The 24,718-nt window shown below is 44.1% G+C and overlaps 1 long non-coding RNA gene across 6 annotated transcripts in view; it reads left to right on the top strand.

The window, feature by feature from the left end:
- LOC308060971 overlaps positions 1-24,718 on the top strand; it is a 244,485-nt gene that overhangs the window by 26,262 nt on the left and 193,505 nt on the right. For 4 of the 6 annotated variants that reach the window (XR_013926994.1, XR_013926995.1, XR_013926997.1 and 1 more), the window contains one exon: positions 11-11,068. This is a non-coding gene — a long non-coding RNA (uncharacterized lncRNA). Of the gene's footprint in view, positions 1-10; positions 11,069-24,718 lie in introns of those variants that run through there. The other 2 variants (XR_013926996.1, XR_013926993.1) reach the window with 2 other exon arrangements.

Below are 24,718 nucleotides of genomic sequence, written 5' to 3'. Positions count from 1 at the left end.
TCCTTATCAGAAACACGAGCCTCAACAGTGTGGCAGCACGCCTTCCCCTTCTGTGGCACAGCATTATCCTTTGCCCTCGGTTTCTCTCCTTCTCGGCATTGGTGGCTTCCTGGAGGTCAGACACCAAGAAAAAATTGTTGGGAGTCGATTTCTGAATCCCAGCCATTCTTACGTGTGCAGGTAAGTAGAGAGCAAACCCCCAAGTTAAAGCATTAAGTAAACAACACACTGAGGAGCGCTGGGGGGTTGCTGCTGCCGGCCGCCCTGCTCCTGCCGAGTGCCACCGCAGCCACCGCTGCCACGGTCCCCACTCGCCCCCTGGCCCGCAGTGCTTCTGAAAAAGAGGAATGGGAAAAATGCTCTTCAAATGACGGCAAGCCAAGCCGTTGTCCGCTGGGTAAAACATGAGGCTCCATCTGATCCCTCTTTTCATTGCGCCTGGCTCTGTGCTAGAGTGCTTTTTGTTGCTTTCAGTAGCTTTCCTTTGCCAACAAATAACAGGCGTTAAGGATAGAAAACAATAAAATTACGTGAGGAGAGAACAACAATCAGTACACAAAGATAAACATCAGCAATAAGCACTTTCAGCTGCCAGCCCTACAACATGTATAAATACAGAGGGTGGGGGGAGGGGAAGGAACAGCAGCAGTGAGTGCAGATCCAAGGGATGGTGTTCAGGCTCCTGGCAGGGCCTGGGGAAAGCCCACATGGTTCAAGAGTACTGGAACTACAAATAGTTTAGGCAGGAGAGCCCACCGCTCCCAAATGCCACATGACTGCGTGTCCCCTTGGCTTCCTGCAGCTGAAAATTGAGCTGTAGGGTTAATGTGGTGTGTCCGACAGCCAGGAAGCAAAGGTGGCATGCGTGCCAGAAAACTGACCCTCTGAGAGCAAAAGAGGAAAAAAAGATATTTTTCCCTTTCTCTATGATATTGAAGTTTAGTCTACAAATAGAATAGCGTGGTTTGTGTTTATAGGGGAAGAGGAGCTTTGCTAGGTACTTGCTAGAGACGTTTTTCACTGTCTAGTATTCGTTTCTAGATGGCAGGTCTCAGCTTTGCCATTCTCCTCCCAGTCTCAATGCTGCCCAGCCCAAATCGCAAGTTGCTATTATTTTGTGAAGGACAACTTTGAATCTGGTTAAAAGAATGTCACCTCTTGCCACAGACTGCTTGGAGGAAAGCAGAGCTTTCTGCCTGGCGCTGCTTTGAGTCCTGGGGTGTCGGAGGTGGTCCAGCAGGGGGGACGGTGATGGGCTGGGTGCAGGTGACTGGTGAGGGGCACACGCCGTGTTCGGTTTCCCAAGTGGCTCTGTGGCTGGCAGCCAGGTGGCCCCTGCAGCCAGAAGCAGAGCCTCTGCGCTACTTCTACATTCTCCTTTTCTTTTTTTCTCTTACCTGCTGACATTAAAACTGCAGACCGTTTCAGCTGAACTTTACACACATAGGAAGTGCGGCTGGCAAACAGATATTCTCTGGGGTACAAAACCCTACAAACAACTGCTCTCAGAAGTAAAAGTTTTTAAACACTGGTGTTTTAACTGCTTCCCTGCTAGTAAAACCGATGGGCATTCAGTTTCTAATACCACTCTCCCCTCCTTTCTTCCAAAGTTTCAGCCCAGGCGCCATGCTACCATTTTGCAGCTGCCAAAGACCATTTTGAACTGCTGAATTTATTAAAAGGATTAAGTGAAGTAGCTACTATGATGAGAAGCCATTTGACTTAGTGTCCAAGGAGCTCCTTTCCAGGCAGATACAGGCTTGGTGTCAGTGGAGGGGCACTGCGGCTGCACAAGTCAGGTGTGCTCAGCCACGAGGACCACTGCAGGTAGGGTGGGGCAGACACGGAGATCCTATTGCCCTCAAACACACCAAATAGGTATTTCCTATTTTCCCAACATCTGTGAAACTCAGAGGAAAAACTGAACCATCATCCATGTGACAGGGGATTTGTCATGTGCAGACTGTGACTTTAGGTACAACTTGCATGGAACAACAGGAGGGTTTCATCTGATTCAAGGGATCATGTGCTATGGAAAAGCATTACAGATTCCCCAAGTCAGAGCCATCCTCCCCATCTCAGATTGTTGCTTTGATAAAGAGGGATGGATACAAACCTTGGAACAAACAAAACCTACTATTTACTTTAAGGAATACTAATATGAAATGGATAAAATAACTCCCGATTATATTCAAGTACTGTCATAATGAGAAAATATTTTCAGCTTTGATTAAATAGAAATGGTGCTTTTCAGTGCTTGAGGCAGACACAAGTAAGCTTGCACAGCAGCAAACCGGATAGCAGTTTTAAAATACCTTAAATGTGGTCATTGTTGTCTGTAGAGCTCCTTTGAATATGTTTCTTTATGTCTGAAATGAGGCTTTTATAGATTTTTTCTTTTTTTCCTATTGTTTTTCCAATTTTTACCAATTCTATTTTCAAGCAGAGAGCTCGGAGAAGTGACTTGTTTAGAGTCACATAATAGATTAGTGGCAGAGATGTAGAAAAAACATCCCAGTCCACTGATCTCCAGGCCTAAACCACCTTTCTTGGTCACTCCTTGGTGGTGTTACAGCCTCCTAGCTTGTGCATTTTGCCTGTTTTTCTCCAACGCTTTGTACTAACGTTACACTAAGCACTGAGGAACAAAACCAGAAGTTACTTCACATATTGATTTGTCCTTTTAAACTTGAAATTGCTTTAGTCAACTCTTCAGAATGTCTATTGTTTCTTTCTTAGCCTACTGACGAGATTTTTCATCTAATCCAGTCTCCCAGTTTTAGCAGAAGCCAGTGGCAAAAGCAATACTAACATTAAACGGATTGTTATAAGCTGCAGGATGCAGTTCTATTCCTGCACAAAAAACTGCCCATCACTTAACCTCTCTGTGGCTGCCTGGTGTAGCACAGCAACACCTGAGCTAGCTTTAAATTAGCTAGGTGTGACAGCATTAGCACTTGAACTGCAACAGCACGGGGCTCAGCACCGGCTGGGAAGATTATGTTCAGTATTGCATGGAGCTCTCAATACTTGCAGTGAAAGAAACAGCAAAGTAGTATCTCCATGTTATAAAACACTGTCCTCAAAATCTCATTGTACTTAGTTCTGCTAGACAAAACTGCTGGATGCATACATCGCATTCGTTTCCTTTTTGCATCTGGAAATGGTGAAGTTAGTACAGTGACAAACTGGCCGTGAAACTGATAGTCTGGGGCTGCAGAAAGCCAGCACGCACCGCCCTTTCTTTCAGGTCATAATTAGTATGAGACTCTAGGACAAGCCCATACTGAGTAATGCACATGTGAGGATGCTGAAAATACTCAGCTCTGCCTCGTCCTTTGCTCTGCACCCATGTTGAGCGTCACTCAGCTTAACCATACGGAGCCCAACCCAAAGCCCTTTATTGCCAGGCAGCAGGAATGACCCACACACAAGGAATCTCATCAAAATTTTCAAGCATCAGATTAACATTCAGTTTGATGCTCCCTTAGCTGTATTTTGCAGTTTTTTCTTTTCTTTAGGGAGAGGCAGGATGTCCACGAGCAGGCTTAGTCCACCTTCAAGAATCAAAGAGAAACCAGCACAAGGTTTAGCAACCACCTCAAGAAGAAAGACCAACAGTAGCCCATGTTTGATAGTCTCCTTGCACACTCTAATATGTCTTCTATAGCATATCAGGATGATTAATGAAATCTAAGCATGGCTGGCTGTCAATAGACCATTTATAAACAAGTTAACAATAGCTTCAGTTTTCCCAAGTGAACTTTTAAATAAATGACTCCTCCTTTCAGTGAAATAAGTAAATAAACAAACCGAGCTGACAATAGGCATCTTTTTGAAACACAGGATGGAAAAGAGGATTACATTTTTGTCAGATACACTCTTTGCCACTGGGAGGGAAAGCAGAATCTCTCTTTCTCTCTGCCAAAATACCCTGTTTAAATGCTGCTGAGATGCATGATTTAACAAAGTTGTTTCATCCCCATCAGGGAAAACTCTTATCTGTACTGGAGGTCATAGTAACTCCTTGAAAAGAAAATAGACATAATGTTTTCAAGCTGTGAGAAAACACATCTAGTAATTTTTTACTGGCTCATCAAGACAGTTTAATACTGAGGTGATAATGAAATGACCTCATAACTCTTGCTCTTGGGTTATGACAGGCCAGTCTGGTAAATTGAATAGTTCTGCTATCACATGGGAAACAAGTCCTGCTTTATATTAGCTGGAAAGAAACACTATTATTAGTGTTCAAAATAGCTGCAGTTCTACAGCAAGCAGCATATCTCCAGCCATAATGCTTTCCAGCAGAAGACTCAGCCTTGGTGAGTCCTTCCCTCTGGCCTTCTAGGTGGTCTTTCCTACAGCGCTAACGATAGGTCTGTCAGGGTGATTTATGGCGTTTGTCCATGCCTCTGCGTTCTTTGCTCCTCAGCTTTGGGTCAGCTCTGCTCTCCAGCGCTCTGTGGTTGTTCTTCACACATATTCAATAATCGCACAGACCAAGACTTTGTTTTTCTACATTTGTGTTTTCTTTCGTTCTGCCTGTCTGAGAGTTTTCAGTAACACTCACCGCCACAGGATTCTGCTTTTATTTCATCTCTCAGCAAAGCTTGAGCTAATCTGCTGCCACCAACGGTCCTCTCTGCTGCCTCGTAATTACAAGTGTGCACGCAAACACAAACTAGAAGTATACAGTCACATTACTGCTAGTTCCGGGTCCTTGTACCTCTCATGCTTGATCCACATCCCATTAAAAATCAGTAGCAAGTTCACCATAAATGTCAACAGGAGTTTTAACAAGCCCACTTTATCTAATGCGGGGATGGACTGAATTCTCCTGTGCGGCACACAGAAGGAAATACTATAGCACATAAAGCCCACTTCCATGCTTCTCCTTGCATACAGTCACACTAACGTGAAGTGTTGGTTACCAGTTTTTGAGAGAAAAACACTGAGCAGGGCTGTGGCAGGAAGAAACTCTCTGCTCTGCATTCCTGGGGCACTTTGGTCACCTCATCAGAGCGCAAGCGAAATGCCTCCAGGATTGAGGTTGCACACTGTTCCAGAAGGCAGGAGCAGCAGCAAGTAAAACGTGTGACAGAGCCTGAGACTCCTCGGGATGGTGACCTCCTCAGGTACTTGTCTCGCTAATAATAAATCACACATCACTTGCTGCATAGATGCCAAATAGGGCACCACCCATTCTTTTCTATTTAGCAACTGTTTCTATACAGTGCTGATTTACCTGATCACAGTTCCAACAACCAAAGCATCTCTGAGATCAATACTTTTAATAGGATCGGTAAAATTTTGGAGGTCTACCTAAGGTGGTCTGAAGTACTTCCATTGAAAAATATATAAAAATATGAATTCCAGTGAAGGAACAGGCAGATAAAAGAAACTCAGACCACTGTGTTAGTTTTAATTAAATGGGAGGAAGAAAGGGCTGTTGTATGTGTTTTACACACATGGGATAAAACCCTACAGCTTTTCTGTACGTAAAAATTCATCTCAGGCCAATGTGAGTTTTGCCGTAGTTGCAGAATCAAGCCCATATTTACATTTCTTTGCATGCCTGAGCCTATATTTCATGATTAAATAAAGTTCCACTGATTATGAAGAATGGAAGCTCTGTCCAAGTCGGAAGCTTCCAGTCCCCAGTGGTTTACCCAGACTGTGGTTTGTCCCCATCGTTTTAGAAGAGTAATCATTTTGAAAAGCAGCAACCATGAAAACAAGCAAATGAAAAAAAAAAAACAAACAAAAATTAGATGAGGATGCAACTTTCACGGTGTTTTATCAAAGATGTTTCACCACTGCCTGAGAGTCGTGGTCTGCAAGAAATGACACCGAAGTTGCCAGTGGAGCACAAAGCGCAGCTCATCAAATTGTGAGCTAAAATTTCCAGGAAGTGTCTGTGATTTGTTTCATATTTTAACTTGGGCTGCAGGAGAGACAGCAGGAAGTTTAGTTAACTTGCAACAGGAGAAAGCTATTTCTTATCAGTAAAAAACCTAGAAGATACTGTCTTTTCTAAAATTTTTGAGATGTCATAAGACACAAGGAACAAACTGAGGTAAGGCATCTCTTGCAGTGGAAGTGTGATAGGGGTAAATGTAGCTGGCTGAGGTAACCCAATGTGAAACGTTGATTTGGGACCCCAAAGCTGATGGGATTTTTCTCTTAGTCTGGGCTTGACTGACAACAGACACCAGAACTTTTCGCTGAGAGATCCCACCTCAGTTTGTGCCTTTTCCTTACATAATCACATTCTTGTCCTAGAGCCGGGAGATGTCAATCCTTCCCTCCTACGAGGTCTAGCTGTGCCAGAGACCCTGGATAGTCTTCCTACAGCTGGGAACCAGAGACACTCCCTCATCCCAACACTCTCTGCATCTCATAATAAACATCTCCTGGCTGGACCCAGGAAGACGACAGGAGAAGCAGGGGGTTCTCCTGTGGAGGACTAGCCAGGTCTGAGCCTGATTGCTAGCGGCTAGAGGAACATTATAAGGGGCACTAAGTTTTTTTGTAGACCTGCTCAGGTGCCACATTAAACCTTAAGCCCTAACTTCAGTTTTCTTCCATTTGGGCTCAATTAGGGAGTGCGGTTGCTCTCAAGTTGGGGTAGCAGGCTGAAAAATCAAGGACATTTATCTCAGAATTTCCATATAGTTTTCTGTTCAGGAGACGCAACAGATTCGGATGCCCCGAAGGGTTGACCTCGCTGAAACAATGTGCTTGAGCATTGCTGTGACCCTGTATTTACTAAGCTTTGCTAGCATTTTGGAGGTGAGAGTGTCTCTTGGCACTGCTGGAATGAGAGACTTCTGCAGGATGGTGGGAAGAAGCACAACAAGGAGGCAACATCCCCTCCCTAGCAGGGATCACCAGGAACAGCATCATTTTGGTTTACGGTCTTTTGGAATATATGGGGGGTGGTGGCGGTTTCTAGCTGATAATGTCAGTCATCCAGCTCAGATGCTGACCTTGAACATCAGGAATGGCAGATCACTGCTTTGATCCTGTGATCGAGGCTTTGGATCAGCTCCTTCTAAAAACACCCCCAGAGAGACAGAAACTGAATAAAGCTACTGGGTTGAGTAGCACTTACTGTGCTACCTAGAAGCCCTAAACTCTAAACAGTGATGGACTGCAGAGTAACATTACTTGACCTTAAACTTTATGCCCCTGCCTTTTGGAAATCTCCTTTGCTTAAATAATAATAGTTTGGTTGGGGGAGCTCACACGATTTAAAAACCTACCTAAATACAAGTGACACCAAGCTGTCACAGAAAGTGATGGAGTGCAGTGTCAGGGGACAGGATTTTCTCTAGCAAAGTGTTAAAATGGCTGAAACACCTGAGTGACATCTGTTCTGCTGCCAGTGAACCGGTGTGGGAAGTACTTGATGGTCCCACAGCCTTAGCAATGCATATAGCCAAACCTGCCTGCTGGGAGGGAGCAAAGGGGGCATCAACGAAGAGGGCAGGAAAGCTGTGCTGGTCCCTTCCAGCAGCCACCACCGTGGGAACACCTGGCTCCAAGCAGGGTTTGGGCAGGGTAATGTGAGGTAAAGGTGAGAGCAGGAATGAAGAGCAGCCTACAGCAAAGGCTTGGAAGGTGCAAGAGATCAGGGGATGGTTTGGGAGAGACAGACTGAAAATGTATATGGATGGTCCAGCTGGATTTGTCCACATGGAGGGGTTCAATCACATATCTCTAGTGAGACTGCTGAAGCCGCAGGCCCTTTTCTGCACACCTCTCAGGCACTGCAGTCCAGACAGCACACGGCTCTGCTTGTTTCCTTTTAGCCGGCTGCTGCTGTGAGACGCTATGCCACCCCAGTGAGACCCACGCTGCTGGGCTCGGGGCTGCATGCCTCGCTAGTGGCGTGTGAGGTCTTACACCAGCACCAGAGCTGTTCCACCCCGGCAGGCTGGACCCACACAGGTGACGTACCGCTTCCAAGCCCCAGTGATGTCGCTGGGCAGACTAAAAGCAGAATGTGGTTTGCAAGCATGGGACCTGCTCACTTTCCCTGTACATCAACATGAAAACTACCATCAACTCGTATTTGCAGTATCTGAACCGTAACAACCTGCTGAACTCTGTATAATCAGCTCATGGCAATGAAAGTCTTGTTCAGCACATCTGGAAAACACTTCACTGGAGCAGTTTGGTAGCACTCCATAATCTCATTGAGCCCGATTCCCTACGTTTGCTCCTGTGGTCAGTTGGAAAACACTGAATGTGGGGAAAAAGGCACTTTTTTCTTTTCTTGTGCCTAATGTACCATTGCATTTAACTTACCACCTTATTTTAAGGAGAACCGTGCTCCAGATGAGATTGGCGCTTGGGACTCTAAGTCCCCACTTAGGGCTGGAGGAGCTTCTTATAACTACCACGGAGGCTAAATTACCTGCTGTTCTCAGAGAAGCAGGTGCCTGCAAGCACTCCTCTGTGCACAAGAGAGAGAGGTTACTGAGAGGACAAGTAATAATAATGGAACTACTTGTGGGCTGCATCTGGCATATGGAGTCATATGAAGTTTTTTGTTCTGCACCTTTCTGATTTCCAGGCAGCAATAGCATTTTCTTCTCTACAAGCAAATAATAGTAACAAAACAAATAAACAAACAAAATTTAAAAGTTTTCTATACAATACAGATGTTATTTTTCTGCTTATAGAACAGATACAGCTCTGTTTGTGTGGAGCGTAGCAGGTCATGAGTAAACAAGCTGCATGAGTGCACAGAAGTGCTGTCTATCATGGCCTGAGAGAAAGCTGCCAAGTGTTTATCTTCCTTCAAGTGACACTACTCTCCAAGAACCAACTGAAAAACATACAATACTTAGAGTGGAGCGAGTGGAGAAAATGCATTTGCTATTTGAAGAAAGTAGTTTAGACTGGCTGTGAAAGGTGTCCAAATGAAAGGGAGCTTGTAATGAGTTATCAGGTTTCCATTGAGCTCTTAACACTCTGAAAAAATGTTTGAGGATGCACAGGGCTATGGCTATGCAAGACATTCGCTTCGGAAGAATTTTAAGCCTCCTGGAATACCAAAATCTCATTGGGAACTAAAAGTCCCAGTGTCCAAGTTCCTTGTTGTGGTGCCTGCTTTGGGCTGGGTAGTAGAGAATAATTTACAGTCCATTCCAAAACTGCTGAGTCTAGACCATGACTTAAGGGGAGTCTGCGTGGAAACACTAGCCAGCCCTGGCTGTGTTCCTATTCGGGATGGAAGAAAGGAAAGCTGTACGCATCCAAGAGACTGAATAAAGGTTTCCCTCTAACGTGCATTTTTGCAGTGTGTCAAGGGTCTGAGTGACTCATACCATTCAGCGTTTGCCATACCAGCAGATAAGCCAGGCTGTTTGCACCAAGACCTTAAACATGAACCGCAGGGGTCCTACACCCTGTCTGCATCTCGCATGAGCATTGCCATAGGTCAGAAAACACTGAACTGAGCCTGATCACACTGAACACTGAATGGCTGCAGCTGTGGCCATGAGCAAGTCTACCCGCTCACTGAAGTTTCCTGGAATAAATGCTGGTTGAGAAAGCAACTGTGCTTTCAGAAATACTTGATCTTCTTTGTTATGCGTTGCTTTTTTTGGTTTTGTTAATGGTCAGAGGAACAATTAAATAAGATCAGAAATGTAAGGTTAAGTGAGGATGTGAAAAGAAGGAGGCTCCAGCAGAGGAGGAGGGGAGTACCGATTTCTGTGGCTTGTCACAATGTGAGGAGGGGTCACAATGAGTCACCTTGTTGTCTATGGACCATAATGAGTGCAATGGGAAAACAACCCTGGGAGAATACCCCAGGAGTCAATAAGAAAAAAGAGGAGACATTAAGATCAAAGGCAAGGATGGTACCAAAGTAGAGATGGAAAGAACGGATGTGGAAACATGAGAAGTAAAGAAGAAAGGGGAAAAATGAAGTGGCAGCACTGCAGAAGCAGTAAACTAAGGACAGGATTTTCAAAAGCACCTCACTGTCCTAAAAAATTGTAATTACTTTCCCACTGATGCTGGCAACAAAAGTAGAGGTGGCAGAGTCAGGCTAGCAATGAGCACTTTAAAAAAAAAATCTCACCTTACAATTACATTGCTTTCTTACAACTGCTGCTGCAACAATGACGTCAAGTAATACTCATGGCTACTATATTACAGCCAGTGCCCACTTAGATGTTCTGGAAAACTTCAGATGTCTGTGGCGTTAAGACACCCAGCAGCAATTACAAGGCAGGAACTTTCTGAGGCCCTCAGAGGCTGGTTAGAAAACTCACTTGTTTTAAATAATGTAAAAATATACATTATTGTGGAGCTTAGAAAAATCTGTTTCTCAGAATAATTAAAATGAGATCACTAGAAGTCAAATTGCATTTCCAAACAGCTTAGGCTTCTATGTGCTCTTTCATTATTCTGGTTTCCAAAGTGCAGCACTCGGGAAAAGTGCCAAGGTTGTGTCTCCACGGACTGGGCTTCTCCCTGTTTATCAGAGGCGGATCAGAGAGCAGGGAGTGGCACCGCGTGTCCCAGCGCTGCCCTGCCAGTGAGCCCCAGCCCTGACCTGGAGGGACCATCGCTGGGCGTGAGAAGGCAGCTCAGGCTCCACACCTTCGAGACCTTTCGCATCTTTGCTGAGCCTAATAAGAAAGAAGCCAGTACTGCTGGTGATGTTTGTGATGCGTCCTTTTATCCACAGGAGACTATTGCTGTTCATTTCATTTCACATTCTGCATTGGTGATTGAATAAATAGCTAATGGCGATTCTTTTGGTCACTACTACCTCGAACTGGGTTTGTCCCAGTGGTTTAGCATCTCACTTTTTATCTCTGAACTCAAACATGCAGCAAGGGATTTAGGGTCCTAAGACATAATTCATTTGCATTTCCACAGGGATCAAATTTGAAGTCTAACAGATGAAATATTTACCGCTTGGACACATTGGAAAGCTCAGATCTTTATGCTTATTAGTTCAGAGTGCAATAATTATTAGCTAGAGAGAAGGCTATCTCTGCAATCAAAAAGAAAACTAAATAAAACCCACCTACACAGATTTCTCACACTGGGCTCCGGGCATGACTCACTGGTTATGTATTAGGCGCTGTGGGTGGGTACTCTAATTTGTATGTGTTCCATTGTTTAGATGTGTTTTGTACAGGCTAATTCTGATTTTTTGTTTTGGCAAAATCTCACACAAAAAAACCCCAAACCCACCACCCTCCTGGGTCACAGCCATGAAACGCAGCCGCGTGAGCTCGCCTGCCTCCCTTGGGGTGGGCTGCGCCGGGAGAGGGGTCAGCGCTCGTGGGGGCTGCCGGGAGCAGGCGCCCCGCCAGCAGCCACAGCCACTACCTGCCCACCGACGAGCTTTTGCAACGTCATACCTGATGCGTGGAGAATCATTTTGCGTGCTTTCCAGGCCACTTTTTCGAGACCAGAAAATAATTTTTTGTGCTTTAAAGCATTCACGGGAGAAATAACTTGTCCTGTAGTTTGCAATGCATTTCTGAGCTCAGTCTAACACACCAATGGACAAGAACATATCAAAAGCTAAATGGAGAAGACTTTTAACACTGAAGAAAAAGAGCAACCTTCCAAAATACCGTAATGCCAGTGCATGCCTAAGCACAAAAAGAAAAGGATTAGAAAAAGTCATGAGAAAATTATTAGAGCTGAAAGTATTTTCTTGGCATCAGACCATCAATAACCATCCTCATTTGTGGAGCATAAATTATAACTAGGAATTCAAATGCTAATTGTATAAATTATATAATATATGCATTACAAATATATAAATATATTTTTCTATTAATAGTAAGATTGTTTACATGGCACTTGTCAACATGAAGTGAGAGAGGCCAATAGAAGAGCATGAAGAATGGAGTGTGATGACGACTAGAAAAATATTGTGATGTATCTAGGAGGCTGGCTAGAGTACTGCTAACCATTTTGGTCACTCAGGAAAAATGTAAGGCTCTCTCCTGCTTTCACCTTAAGACGTGTCTCCGTGACAGCCTAATGCATGTCTCCAAAAGCATTCTCAGGAAGGTTCTCCTGGCTATGCTGTGAAGCTTGGCAAGCACTGTCAGCTGTGTTAACCACCATGGTGATCACCGTCGAGGAGCAAGCCTACAGTGGGCACAATGGACACTGCGATACTGTGGTAGCTATCACACCATCCCTGGATGACAAGGAAGGAAAAGGTCTGCTTCATTCCAAGAGTTCGTGCACTTTCTACAGATGGATGGGCTATTAAAACATAAGCAAAGAGACCAGAGGAGTCCTCCAGAGCCTCCTGAAGAACAGAAAGAGCTGGCAGAAAACCACAGGTGTGAAGTGACGCCGTCACAGAGCATCTTAAGGCCCAGATGACTCCAACCCACCTGCCCTTCGCTGCCTCTCTGGGCTTCCCACACCTCTGTAACTTGGCATCCTCCTGGATCTTTCAAACTTTCTGGACATGCCACAGCTGCAGCTGAACTCACTGGCATCCCTGACAGTATCGATGCCCAGCTTTGTGGAAGGCAGAGGCTAAATCAAAATCCTAAGCCTTTATATTCCACAGCTAATAAAAGGAGGTACTCAACACACCAACATTTCTTGGTCCGCTTGTTTACTTCACTCATAAAATATGCAACTTTCTTGACCTTAAGTACACTCCTTAGGTGTGTTCAGGCTGAAAGGGTCTCCACACCAGCCAAAAATAAGCATGGATGACCTTAATAACTGCTTTCCTTCAATCACAAGGGAAACACCAATGCTACAGCATTGTGTGCATCACTTTTCCTTAATGCCTACATTTGCGGTGAAAAAAACATGTGCAAGTTAACCCTTTTGCTGCTGTTACCAATGCAAAAGCTTACAGATTTGAGCAGGATCCTTAACAGCCTTTCAGGTTTGTTTTCAAGGGGATGTTTTTGAGATAACGCGGTCATTCAAATTTTCCACCACATCACAAAATGACACTCATGCCTGTTCCCACTATTTCTTTAAATATAAAACAGCCCTCAACTTTCCAGCACCAGTTTCCTGTTTAACAAGTATTTAAATGAAAGGCTGGGTAGGCTTTACCAAGCACACTTGGCAACACTAGAGGCACACAGCTCGGTGTCTAAGCAGCAAACAGCACTTGTGGGTGCCGGTGAGGCAAACAGCAGGTAGCCAGGGCGGGGTGACGCTCCTGTCCCATGTCCCATGAGTGCTGCAGATGGGGCTCGCTGGCAGGTTGTCTGCAAGAAAACAAAGTGCAAAAGCATAAGAGACTACATGGCCTGAAATGAGCCTGGGAGAGGAACAGCAGACTTCCTCCTCACTCTGTTTTGAAACACACAGCTAAAGAAAGAAGCTGCCTCATTGCTCAGACACCACGAAGTAGCTGAGTTGGAATAAAATGCTATCCTTTATCTTGCTGCTCTCTATTACCTGGGGGCATTGGCTTTGGAACCAGCCCCTGAACTGCACTAAATGGGCAGGCAGAGGTGAACCACAGGCCAAAAGGGACAATAAATTTTGGGTTGTCAGGGTGAGAGTTTTCCATGTTTTCCCCTGTTATATCCAGTATGATTTCTGTGAAGTCTATGAAATTATGCCAGATTCAAAGAGGTGCAACTGACAGCAGTATTTCATCTTTATTACTTAATACTGATTCTTCTTAATTAATTCATTATGCCAGGACCAAAAGCATGCTAGGTGCCTATAACATTCTCATTTACTTCTCTATTCCTTATAATTTTATTTCATACTGCAAAAACATTTTCTGTAATTGGACCTCTGGATACCTATTGACTTTCCATAAAACTGGCTCAAAACTACCATTCTGTTCTTATATTTTCATTGATATTTATTCAACTGTAGGTTCCTTAATGTTTTAATTGGTTGCAGCGGCTCACATATAAATTAACGGCTCTCAGGCAGAAAACATTCTTTCAATGATATTTCATATCAAGGAAGTTACTGCACTGGGATGAGATCAGCAGCCTTGTTAGAGGTGTATGGAATTCAATTAAAAGCAAAATATGTAGCACTGTACTAATTGTCTGTATTGCAGGGAGAGAGCACAGCATCATTTGATGTAAATAAAAAGAGTAGTAAAGCGACAAAAAAAGAACGGTCCAAATTAAGATAGTGTCAGAATTTCTGGATCTGAAGTAAGATGCAGCATGATGCTAATGCTAAGTAGGTACGGTCAGTTCTTGCATTCATGACTACAGAGGCTGCACAGCTCACCAGCTAAACGATTTGCCATTCAACATCCCAGAAGGCAGAGTGAGATTTTTATTCCATATCACTGTAATGAACTTAGGCTGCTGAGAAATAAAGGGATATATCTGGGAAAGCAGCCATTGATTCTGGCTGTCCCGGGGGTGGTTTGATGTTTTGTTGGTCAGGTATTAGCAGTTTTGGGTGCTAAGAGTTGCTCTTTAAGTTGCTGGAAGTAAACCATGTGAGATACTAAAAACCAAATGAGACTCCAGAACTCTTGACCGCATGGTTTGAACTTGCAGGATAGCAGAAACTGTGAGTGGACTTGTCTTTAGCTCATTTTGCTGTTAGAGGGGACTGGGGACAGTTTAAAGTCAAGCTGCAGTAAGTTCCTTACCACTGGTTGCACAGACCTAGAAATAAAATTCCGATTGCCAACAGCCTTACCATGCCATTCAAAATGTTTTTGTGCCAAAGTGTCTGTGTAGCTGTCTGATTAAAACACATTAGAACCTTTGTGCGAGGGGAACCCTCCCAATCTTTAAAGGTGTATTTTAAAAATCACTCTTGCTCCCTGCTTTAAGTTTCCATGGGCTGAGTGTTGCTCCTGGCTTGGCTTATCATGGGAGGCTTCCTGTGAAAACTTGTAGCCTTGATGGTTCAGAAGATGGAAACTCTGTGTAACAGGGCACCAGAATTCACATTTCACAGAGGGTTTTGCTGGGGAGATTGATTGACGTATATGAATCCACTGTCTCATGCCTCTCAATCAAGAAGGACTTGCTTCCAACCCGTAAAACAGAAATAAAGTGCGCAGTTGCCAATGAAACAGTTTTGTTGATTCAAACATGACAGGTAACTTAGATTAAATTGCTCATTATGGTTTGAAGGATATATTGCGGTAATACCTTTAAACTCACTGAATTGTTGATAAACTTTGAGGTTAAGAAGTTCACTATTATCTCATGCGCTATGAAGAGGGAGAAAGTGCACTGATGGAGACCTGCTGGCCTCATTACAGTGGCGCAGGGTGAGCCTGCCTTCCCTGGGGTGCTGTTAAAGCTCACTGGTCGATTCAATTCGTGTGGAGGTTGCAGCGCCGCCATGATCCCCTGTGCCATGCCGCTGCTGCTGGGGACGCGGAGGCCTGGCTCAGTGTGAGGCCATGCGCTGCTTCAGCTGCCCCGCTGCAGAAGGGATGCCAAGGAGAGGCTGCTGGGGAAAGTGCCCTGAAAGATTTGCTGTCTGTGGTTAAAAAAAAAATAGCAGTAATGATCACTTTTGGAGCTCTGGCAGTGAGTGCCAAGTTATAGTCCCTTTTAGGTATTAAGTTTTAACCAATAAATGATGACAGATACCTAAAAGAGAGAGATGAAAACCACACAATTTTGATAATGAACCCTTCTTGCTCTTGCTCTCAGATCAGCTCTTCTGGAAACAGTGTTACAGAGGTTTTGGCTACCCATTCAAACCCACTGTTTTTAACAAAACCATTTCCTCGCACAAGGCACCAGCAGCTCATACCCAAAGCCATTTGGCCAGTAACTTGAGACTGTGATTAAGAGCACCTTGGTCACAGCTCCTGGGCTAACTGCAGCTCTTGCCCTTCCTGCCTTCCAGCTGCATCTGCTCAGCCCTCACCTCACACGTGCTCCCTTGGGGTGGCATGAGGCAAGGCCACGGCTTGTGCCCCTTGCTCATTGCGTGTGACTGCCTAAGTAGCCTGACTTGCCTTTGACATCTGTGGTTTTAGGTGCTGTGGCAATGGCAGTCAGGAAATCAAACTGATTTTCTAAGCCAGAGTTATTAAAAACCAAAACAAAAATATGAGAGAGAAAAGCAATATGTAACAATATATCAGTACAGTCTACATGCACACCTGCCTTTTCCTGGAGCTTTATCATTCCCTAGAGATGGCCCCAAATCTCTCTGCAAGATGTCCCTCTAAAACTCCTCTGCAGCTGCCTCCACCTCCATCTCATAAAAGATGTTAGCTGAGTATTCAGCAATCTTCCAAAATCTAGGTTTTCAACTAAGCAATGCATGTCATGCTTTTTCGTTGGAATCAAAAAAACCCATGATACAGCTCTCCAGCTTTGCTGACTGCCCTTTCAAGCATAAGCTAGTGTTTGCATGTTTGGAGATGGCATGTGGGATCCCCAAGCGCTTTCTCAGCAGCCCCCATGGCATTTGGTAGCACGTAGGCATAAAACAAGAGCCCTGATAACTTCTATGATATGTTGAATCCAGCTCATGGATAAATTACATAAATTATTATAGACCATAATGTTGATCATTACACACCAGTTTCATACTTGCTGAAACACCCCTTTGGACAGGAGATCCTGAAAAGATGCTAAGATTGTTAACTAAGGCATTAAAGACCATGTGGAATTACAGACAGCAAAAGAAAATCAAACTGGCAAAAGTATGTGGGTTTAGAGAAGTGCTGCAATTTGAGTCCAAATCAGTTTGCCTCACTCACACGGGGCACCAATTGTCACAGCACAAGCAAAACTAGTAAGCTGCAAAAAGGCTTTACCATTGGCCAGATTCTACTGTCCATACTATGCTTCTATCCTCTCAAAGCCAGACCACACTGCTCCTTGTCTCTGTTACAGATGGGTTTCTTCCCTCTCTAGGCTCTTCCTCTATTCAGCCTCCCTCTCTTGTAATCCTTAGAGCTATTTAACTATGTAGCAGAAAGAGCTACAGCTGCACATCATCCATGTCCATCAACCCACTGCCGTTGAAGCAAGGCCACAGCTGCATGTTATCAATGCTAATCAACCCTCTGCCTTCACTCCTCTCAGAGAAGGAAAATGTGAAGATGAGCACCAGTACAACTAGGAAAGTTACTGAATTGAATTGAAAGAATTTGAAATCTACCTTCATCACTTGCAATGATGCTGCCAGTGAAATTGTATTGACTTGCATAATTAGACAGCAGATTTTCTATTGGTACATCAGAACAATAAAGTATTAGATTGTTTCATTTTTTTCTCAAATAAATCAGAAGCTTGTGATTCACTACCAACAAATTTAAGCTATTTGCTTTTGCCTGCCATATGAAAGAGATCATCTGTCTTAATGAACCAAAAGCAATCCACATAAAATCTTGAAAATACCAATGGCAATAGCAGCAGCATGTCCTTGCATGGTAGTAAATGAATGAAGAAATCATCTGCTTGAGCAGAAGGTCTGCAGATCAGCACGCTTGATAGCTCTACACACAAGCCTTGGCTATCTGTGCACACTTGCTCTGGCAGACTCAGGGGGCCTCAGCGGGGGGCCCTGCTAGATGCCCCCTGGCTATTTAGAGGTCCTGTCTAACAGAAAAGGAACATGAGAAGCAGTTTCTGAAATGACAACTGCGCCCAGTGTCTCTGGCCTTTCCCGTTTCTCCATGTAGTCTACAGGTTCACAATATTAAAGCTTTTTTGATGCTTTTCTCCCCTTTGTTGCATCAAAAATAAAAGCAACACGGTGAAATGGGAGACCGGGCTGCAGAAAAAGGGCTGAGAAGGAAAGGAAGCCAAAGGGAAATGCACGAGCCTTTCCCTGTATTATTCAGTTTGGTAACACCAACATCACAAGTAAAGCATACTCAGAAAGTGATGCCATTTGTAAGTCGACCACTTCCCTTTACATTTGTCACCTGTGGTATTTCTAGTCTTAGTCAGGCGGCTTTTGGGAAATGTTTCGGTTTTTTCAAAGGCTGTTGTGTTTTGCTCGCTGGGCATGTACAGTACCTTCCGCCTTGCCTTGCTCCTGGTAAGCCTGTGTGTTTCCCTCGTTCATGACAAAGGTAGGAAGGAGCCTGCTCAGGGACTGGGCTGTCCCTCTGACCTGCCAGTGCCACAAAACCTTTTCCCCACGAGCTGGCTTCCAGAGAGCAGCTCTCTGCCAAGCCATTCGCTATGGCCACATGCTGCCACTGGAGTTTAATTATACCCTTCATCACACAAAAGCAGCTAATTCATGCTATAAATCATATCCCGACATGCAAACTTCTGGCGTCTCATTTTGTTCGCGTGAAACTATTTAATGCAGCTGACTTTGAGGTGAGGAACTCTTTTATGTTGTTGATATTTAAAGAAAGATTAATAGATTATTTGTTACTGGTTTAATAAATGCACTCCACAAACTGCAATCAACTGTCTCCTGTTCATTTCATGGCTCCTAATTGGCTCAGGGTACAGGTTCTATTTCCAGTCTGAAGTGCCAAGCTTATGTTATTAAAACATAATTAACTTAATGTAATTGTTTTGAATTATTACATCTCCATTAAGTAGGACATAGTTAAAACAAATAAAAACATCGCTTGATCAGCACTTATTCTCTAACCAATTATGGAAATGACCACAGGAAAAAAAAACCCACAACAAAACAAACCCCACACATCAAATTAGGTTGCTTTCCTCATATGAATTAATCATAGTCTTAATACCTGCATTGGGGCTTTACTTAAAAATTATTTTTTCATGTACAATTTATGCATCACTCCACAAGCTTCAAAATATACAAAATTTGCTGTTTTAGAGGCAGGAGTTCAGGGTCTGCCCCTTTTTCACAAAGCTTTGATAGGCTAGACTGAACAAAGCAGAGGTCTCATATTTTTGTGTCACCGAACTCCAGGCTCAGATCAATATCATAAGCCTCAAATACGTGAAGAGTATTCTGCAAGGAGAGTTGAAGTATTTCCAAATCAGGGTTTCCAAAAGCCAAAACTGGTTCCAAATGTGTATTTTGCAGTTTTCTCCTATCTTTAATGATGTACTTGCAGAGGCAAAATCTTTAAAGGATTGGCAGGAAGGAGGAAGAAGAGAAGATGATCAACTAGGCTGAGCTTGAGATGTTAAAAAATTGGCTTGCAGTGGTGCAGTTTGAACTAATTTCTAATTTCCAGGAAACTTCTCTGACCAAATTCAGGTGCTTTACATAAATTCCACCTTCCAGTTAGGCTGTATTTGAAGGCCTGGATGAATTTTCACTTGCATAAAACTTCAGGAGTAGGATTCACAAGCCAGCCTGTCTTATTCCCACGATTGATCCAGATTACTGAGACATTCAGTGCTCTTGGTTTCTTTGGGTAGAGACATCCATCCAAAGAGAGGGGGAACCTTCACTTTAAACCATTATTTTTTACTGTCATTTTATTGCAACCCTTGCTCTTTTTCACCCCCAAAGCTACAGAAGCAAATTAATTTTAGTCTTCCTATACCCCATATGGAACAAGCTCTCCCAGGATCACACCAGTGGTCAATGGCATTTCTAGTGTTAGGTGGGTTCTCCACATGCAGAGACAGTAAGTGTTGGGCCAGAAAAGTAGACTTGTCAGAAAGAAATCTTCTCTGAACAGCACTGCATGTTCAGGGGATCTGAGAGTAGCCTGATATGGCTTGCACTCTTCCATAGGGACACCAAACAGGGCTCCCAATTCCAGCCTAGCTTTCTCTCCCCAGGTCCTCTGCCCACACTGAAGATGGCACAAGGTAGGACTGCTGCAAAGCTGGGGTGTATGAAGCAATGTAAATTGTAACGATTTCAAGACTGCCAGTGCTCCTGATTTAACTACAAATATCTCAGTATTCATTTCTTTAATTAAAACTCCAGGTCCTGGATTAACATCTGCTTGCAGCCCTCATGGGTATGGAGAAAAGCTTTGAACACTGATCTGAGCTCCACCTAAAAGTAAAAAGTGAAATAATTTAAAAAAGCAAATAAAAATAAACCCATGTTTGTTTTTATTAAATTTCATGATCATTAAGTCAGTCCCATGATTTTTCAAGACCTGATTCATGCATTTTGAACGTGAGGGTGTAGCCAAAGAACAACTATGAATTAGGTCTCCCAGCTTGTGCAGCCTGCTGAGCTGTGTAACAAACTCAGCTGCGCAGCCCCTGTGCACATCTGGGAGGCCGAGGGGTGACTCCGTAGCTTAGGACAGAGCCATAAGAATTACCCAGAGACCAGAAAAGGAAGGGCAGAAAAGGAGGGGTCTGTGCTTAACCCAAGTTACAAGAGCAGCCTCTTTGGCAAGGACTGCAGTGGCAGGGTGCTCCCTGGATGGCACGTGCTCAGCATGGTGCAGTCTTGGAAGGGTCCTTTGTCAAGTGCGTTTGCAGGACCAAAAGGGTTAGGGGTAGTGCTCTGCGCTCCCCACTGCCGCAGCAGGGGATTTCCAGGGTGCCTCCTTGCCATCCCCACAGGCATCCCAGAGACAGCGTGGTCAGGAACTGCAGCTGCCCCAGCACCAGACACATAGCTCTTGCAATGCAAGAACCCATTTCCATATTCATGCACCTCTCTATTAAGTTACTACCACTAAGAAAGCAGAAAGATTAAATCTTGGTCTGGTTTGTGAATTACAGTTTTGTTTTTCTAATCAGCTGAGGGGTTTTGTTTCTTCACTCTCTAATCCTTGCCTAGCTGTTTGTCTGCTTTGGTCTCCTGGTTTAGCTTCTCAGTTGCCAATAGTTTCGGCCTTGTAGCTAAGGAATGGTCTTTCTAACTCAGCATGTATATGAGCCTGTCCCTCGAGTGAGGCTGCTCAACACTACCGTAATACCAACAGATCTAGTACTCTGTGTTCTGCAAACTGCAGTCCAATTTTATAGCTGCAAGAATCAAAGTGTCCTTTAATACGGGGGATTGGTGTCACCTCACAAGAAAAGTAGCTCTAGCCTTAGACTCTCAAGAGCTAGCCATCAGCAGTGGCATTCTCATGTCCTCTCATGGCAAGCGATGTTGCCCCTTATGGCTGCAGCCTGGAGCCCTTTTCTGCCCTGAATGAGCATGTATCAGAAGGAACAACATATAATTAGCCACATCACAGCAGAGGGGCTATGGTACCCTGGCAAAGGTGGCAGCTGGCAGCAAATGACCTCCAAAACACTTTGTAAGCTTCTTCCCACCCTAATTTTGAGTGGCCGTGGGGAAAGAGATTGGCCTGGAGAAAGATGTGGGCTCAACAACCCGGCCTGGGTGATCTATGGCGGCTCACTGGCCTGTGGTTTGGCATGCCCACCACGTGTTTTAGCGCTTATATTTTCAGGAAGCTCTTCAAAGCTTTTAAGGAAGAGTTAATGGACTGCCAGAAGGGAGATTCTAATGCCATTATCTGTCTACTCATTCACACCCTCTTATTTTCCCTTTCTCCTTGCCTGCCCACAGAGGTGCGGGATGCTGGCAGGTACAGAGAGCAGCAAGCGGCAGGAGCCCCGCAGCCAGCGGGGTGGTGGAGTCACCCCTTACGGGGAGGTGAACATCAAAGAGGGGTTGATGGGCTCAGGGAGGACCTGTGGGCTTTGTGCCAGCTGCAGCGCAAGGGCTGTGGTAGGGCAGTGGAGGGAAGCAGCAGGCAACGCAGCAGTGAAAGTGGCACCAGGACTGGGTGAGGCGGGGGCTTCAACAGGGTGGCCAGAGAGGACTAAGTAAAAATCTATGGGAAAGGCTTGTAGCCCCTTGCTAAAAACCTTGCAGTGCTATACTCTACCTAGATGGGCATAAAAATGCCAGTTGTTAAACGGGCTGTAAAGCCTTGGGCTCAACTGGAGCTTTCTGTGCGGTCACCAGTGATACCTGGAAGAACAGTGAACTTGTATGCGTGCTTTGTGAGATACATGGATAGCTGCACTTCTAAGGTGTAAATATTGTAACTGCAGGGCCCTTAGTACTCTCTGGGAAAGTGCATCTCTCACTGGCTCTACCTGACCAAACCAACTAACTGAACTTTTTGCAGAAAGCAGAGTGTGGTTGCTTTGGCTTTGGACCCCACGGCATCTGAGCGACCTTCTGCCAGCAGGGCAGTGAGGACTGCTCAAGAGAGCTGGGGCCGCTAAACAACAAAGGCAGCAAAATCTGGTGTAAATTCTGCTTAGAATAAAAACGACAAAAAATGTGACCCCAGACAAATTCCTCAGATAGCTGCAAGGCTGGGTGACTTTCAGAGGGGAATACATGGAGACACTGGCAGAAGAGAGGTGTGAAATGGTGCTTCCTTCCCCTTGTAGCAAGGAGATCAAAAACAAACCCAGGGAGCTGAAACAGCAGATATTTTTTATGTCAGTGTAAGTAAAACATAACATGATGAAATACAGAGAATATTCTAGAGGATTTAGATGAAAAATAAAAGTTTCAGCCTTGTGGAGATATGACAACAGATCAGCAGGCTCCAGTGCAATAGTAAGAAGTCCCCTTTAAATGAGGGCAAGACAGTTACAGTTAGTTATCGCTTTTCAGCACCTTTTGATAAAAAAAATCAGAAGGTAGCCCTAAATCAAAGGATGAAAGTGTTCAAAGGAACAGGAACAGTCTGTATCCTCACATGTGCTGCCCAGAAACTCCATAGTCAGACGAGAAACACCATTTGGGCTATTCGAACAGTCTATGCATTTGCTCACTTGCAGAAAACAGAAGAAAGAAGAAAAATATCCGATATGCCAGTTAATCATCATGACATTTTGTTTTAACTTGAACAGCTTTAATTTGGTTTCTGTAAATGAAAATAAAATTTCAGAAGAGGGGTAACTGAGGCTGACATTTGCCTCATGTATGTATGTAAACATGGTTTACATTGCCATTTGGTTACACTACAGGCAACCTTTTTGATAGCAGAGGTGAGGTACTTGACATTGGGTTTGTTTTTGCATTCAGGGGGAGGGAGCTTTGAGAATTTTGGTTGCACAGCTGCTGAGAGAGTGATTTCAGTGTTTGGGACTGAGCACTCAGTTAATGCTCTTCTGCACAACCACGGCTCTACCTGCTGGCTCATGAGACTGATGGTCAGTGGGTGCGGTGCAGGTTGACGGGAGAGGAGAGGAGTACCGAAGGGCAGGCGGAGGCTTTGCAGCCCCGCTGGTGGGGCACTGGCCGACCCCTCTGACGTGGAACCCCATCTTCATTAAGGGAAATCTATCCTGATTAGACTACTCTGCCAGTTAAAGAAACGGCTTATCCCCTGCGTGTACCTCAGAGACAGCCTTCCAGATTATTTCTTCTATCTGTCCTACATGCAGCAACAATGACTATTTTTCCAAAGAAGTTGTAAAATCGTACACTTCATAAAGACCCATATCACTCTTGAACAGGGATGGTAAAATCTTCGCCAAGGTATATACAAATAGCCTAGCACCTTTTCTGACATCCATTATCCACACTGACCAGTCAGAGTAACCCCTCCAGAAGCAGGCCAACAATAACATAAGGAGGTTATTAAATATTATTCATTACCTTCAGTGGAACAAAATAGAAGCCTAATTCATAGTCTTGGTTCCAAGAAAACATTTGATAGGATCCCAAGGGATTTTTTTGTTCTTTACTTTAGAAGTTTTTAATTTTGGCTCTGAGTTTAGATCATGGATAAAAATGTTTTTCCAGCAAACTATGCCTTGGTGATAATGATTTGAAATCCCTCCCACCTTACCTCTTGATTTAAGAGGAATGAGGCAAGCATGCCTCCTCTCCTTATGCTATGTGTACCATCTGAGTAATGCTCACCAGGTCATGAGTGAGTAACTGGGAGGCAGCAATACCAGAACTTGTTCTTTCAGGGTGCCTTGGAAAACTAACTCAGCTCTTCCCAAAGCATTTCCCACTTACCCCTGTCACAGCTAGGACTCAAAACCAATCTACCATAAGTCAGTGGCCATTTCTATTGGCCCATTTTATTAAAAGTATATATATAACCAGTGAATTCTTTGGTGAAATGGGTTTGAAATATTTTAGTATAAAGACTCTAGTAGAACTATGTCCTATTTTTCAAGAAAATATACCAACCCTGTTAAAAAAATATCACTGAATGTAATCATCTGGCAGAAACTTTTGGCCTTATATACTTCTCAAACCCAAGCACTTTTTTTAACCCTTGCTCCTTCACTCCTTCAAAACCACAGATAGAACTATGAAACCAAGCAGAGATTTTCTGTGGAAAGCCAACCACTGAGATAAAGCATACTCAAAGGAACAACCTTTTCTACTTTCTCATTCAGTAAAGAAAAAAAAAAAAAAGAAAGAAGAAGAAGAAATGAGCCAAGGCCATTTTGGGTGGTAAAACCCTGCCTTCCAAGTAATATCTTGCACTTTCCATTACCAGTATTTTCCTGTTCTAAAATAAAATGCCCCTGCTTACTTGTGAAAACCCAAGAAAAATGACTAGGAGACTGATGAAGAGTTTGATCCTGCTAATGAAAATCAACAGCAGCAGCTCACAGGAATAAAGCTCCTTAGTGGTAGGATGTGTGCCGGCACAGCCCTCGCTCACTGCACCTTGCACCTGGAAGCCACCGCTCCCACTTCGTGCTGAAATGATCCTTGGCTTGCTTATACTTTCCTTTTAAACACCACCAAACAAAAAATGTTAAGGTATATAAGTGCTAATGGAGCCCATCAGCTACAATCAAAAGAAAACACAGGCTTTTCTCAGCTGGCATTCTTCACCTCAGTAATATTTTTAAGAACAATAGGGGAATGCATGTCCTCAAGACATGTTGCCTGATGT

The sequence above is a fragment of the Falco punctatus genome, assembly GCF_963210335.1.
Source record: "Falco punctatus genome assembly, chromosome: 3".
Taxonomy (NCBI): Eukaryota; Metazoa; Chordata; class Aves; order Falconiformes; family Falconidae; genus Falco; species Falco punctatus.
The sequence above is the reverse complement of the archived record's forward strand: the minus strand, read 5'-3'. Positions and strand labels throughout refer to the sequence as shown.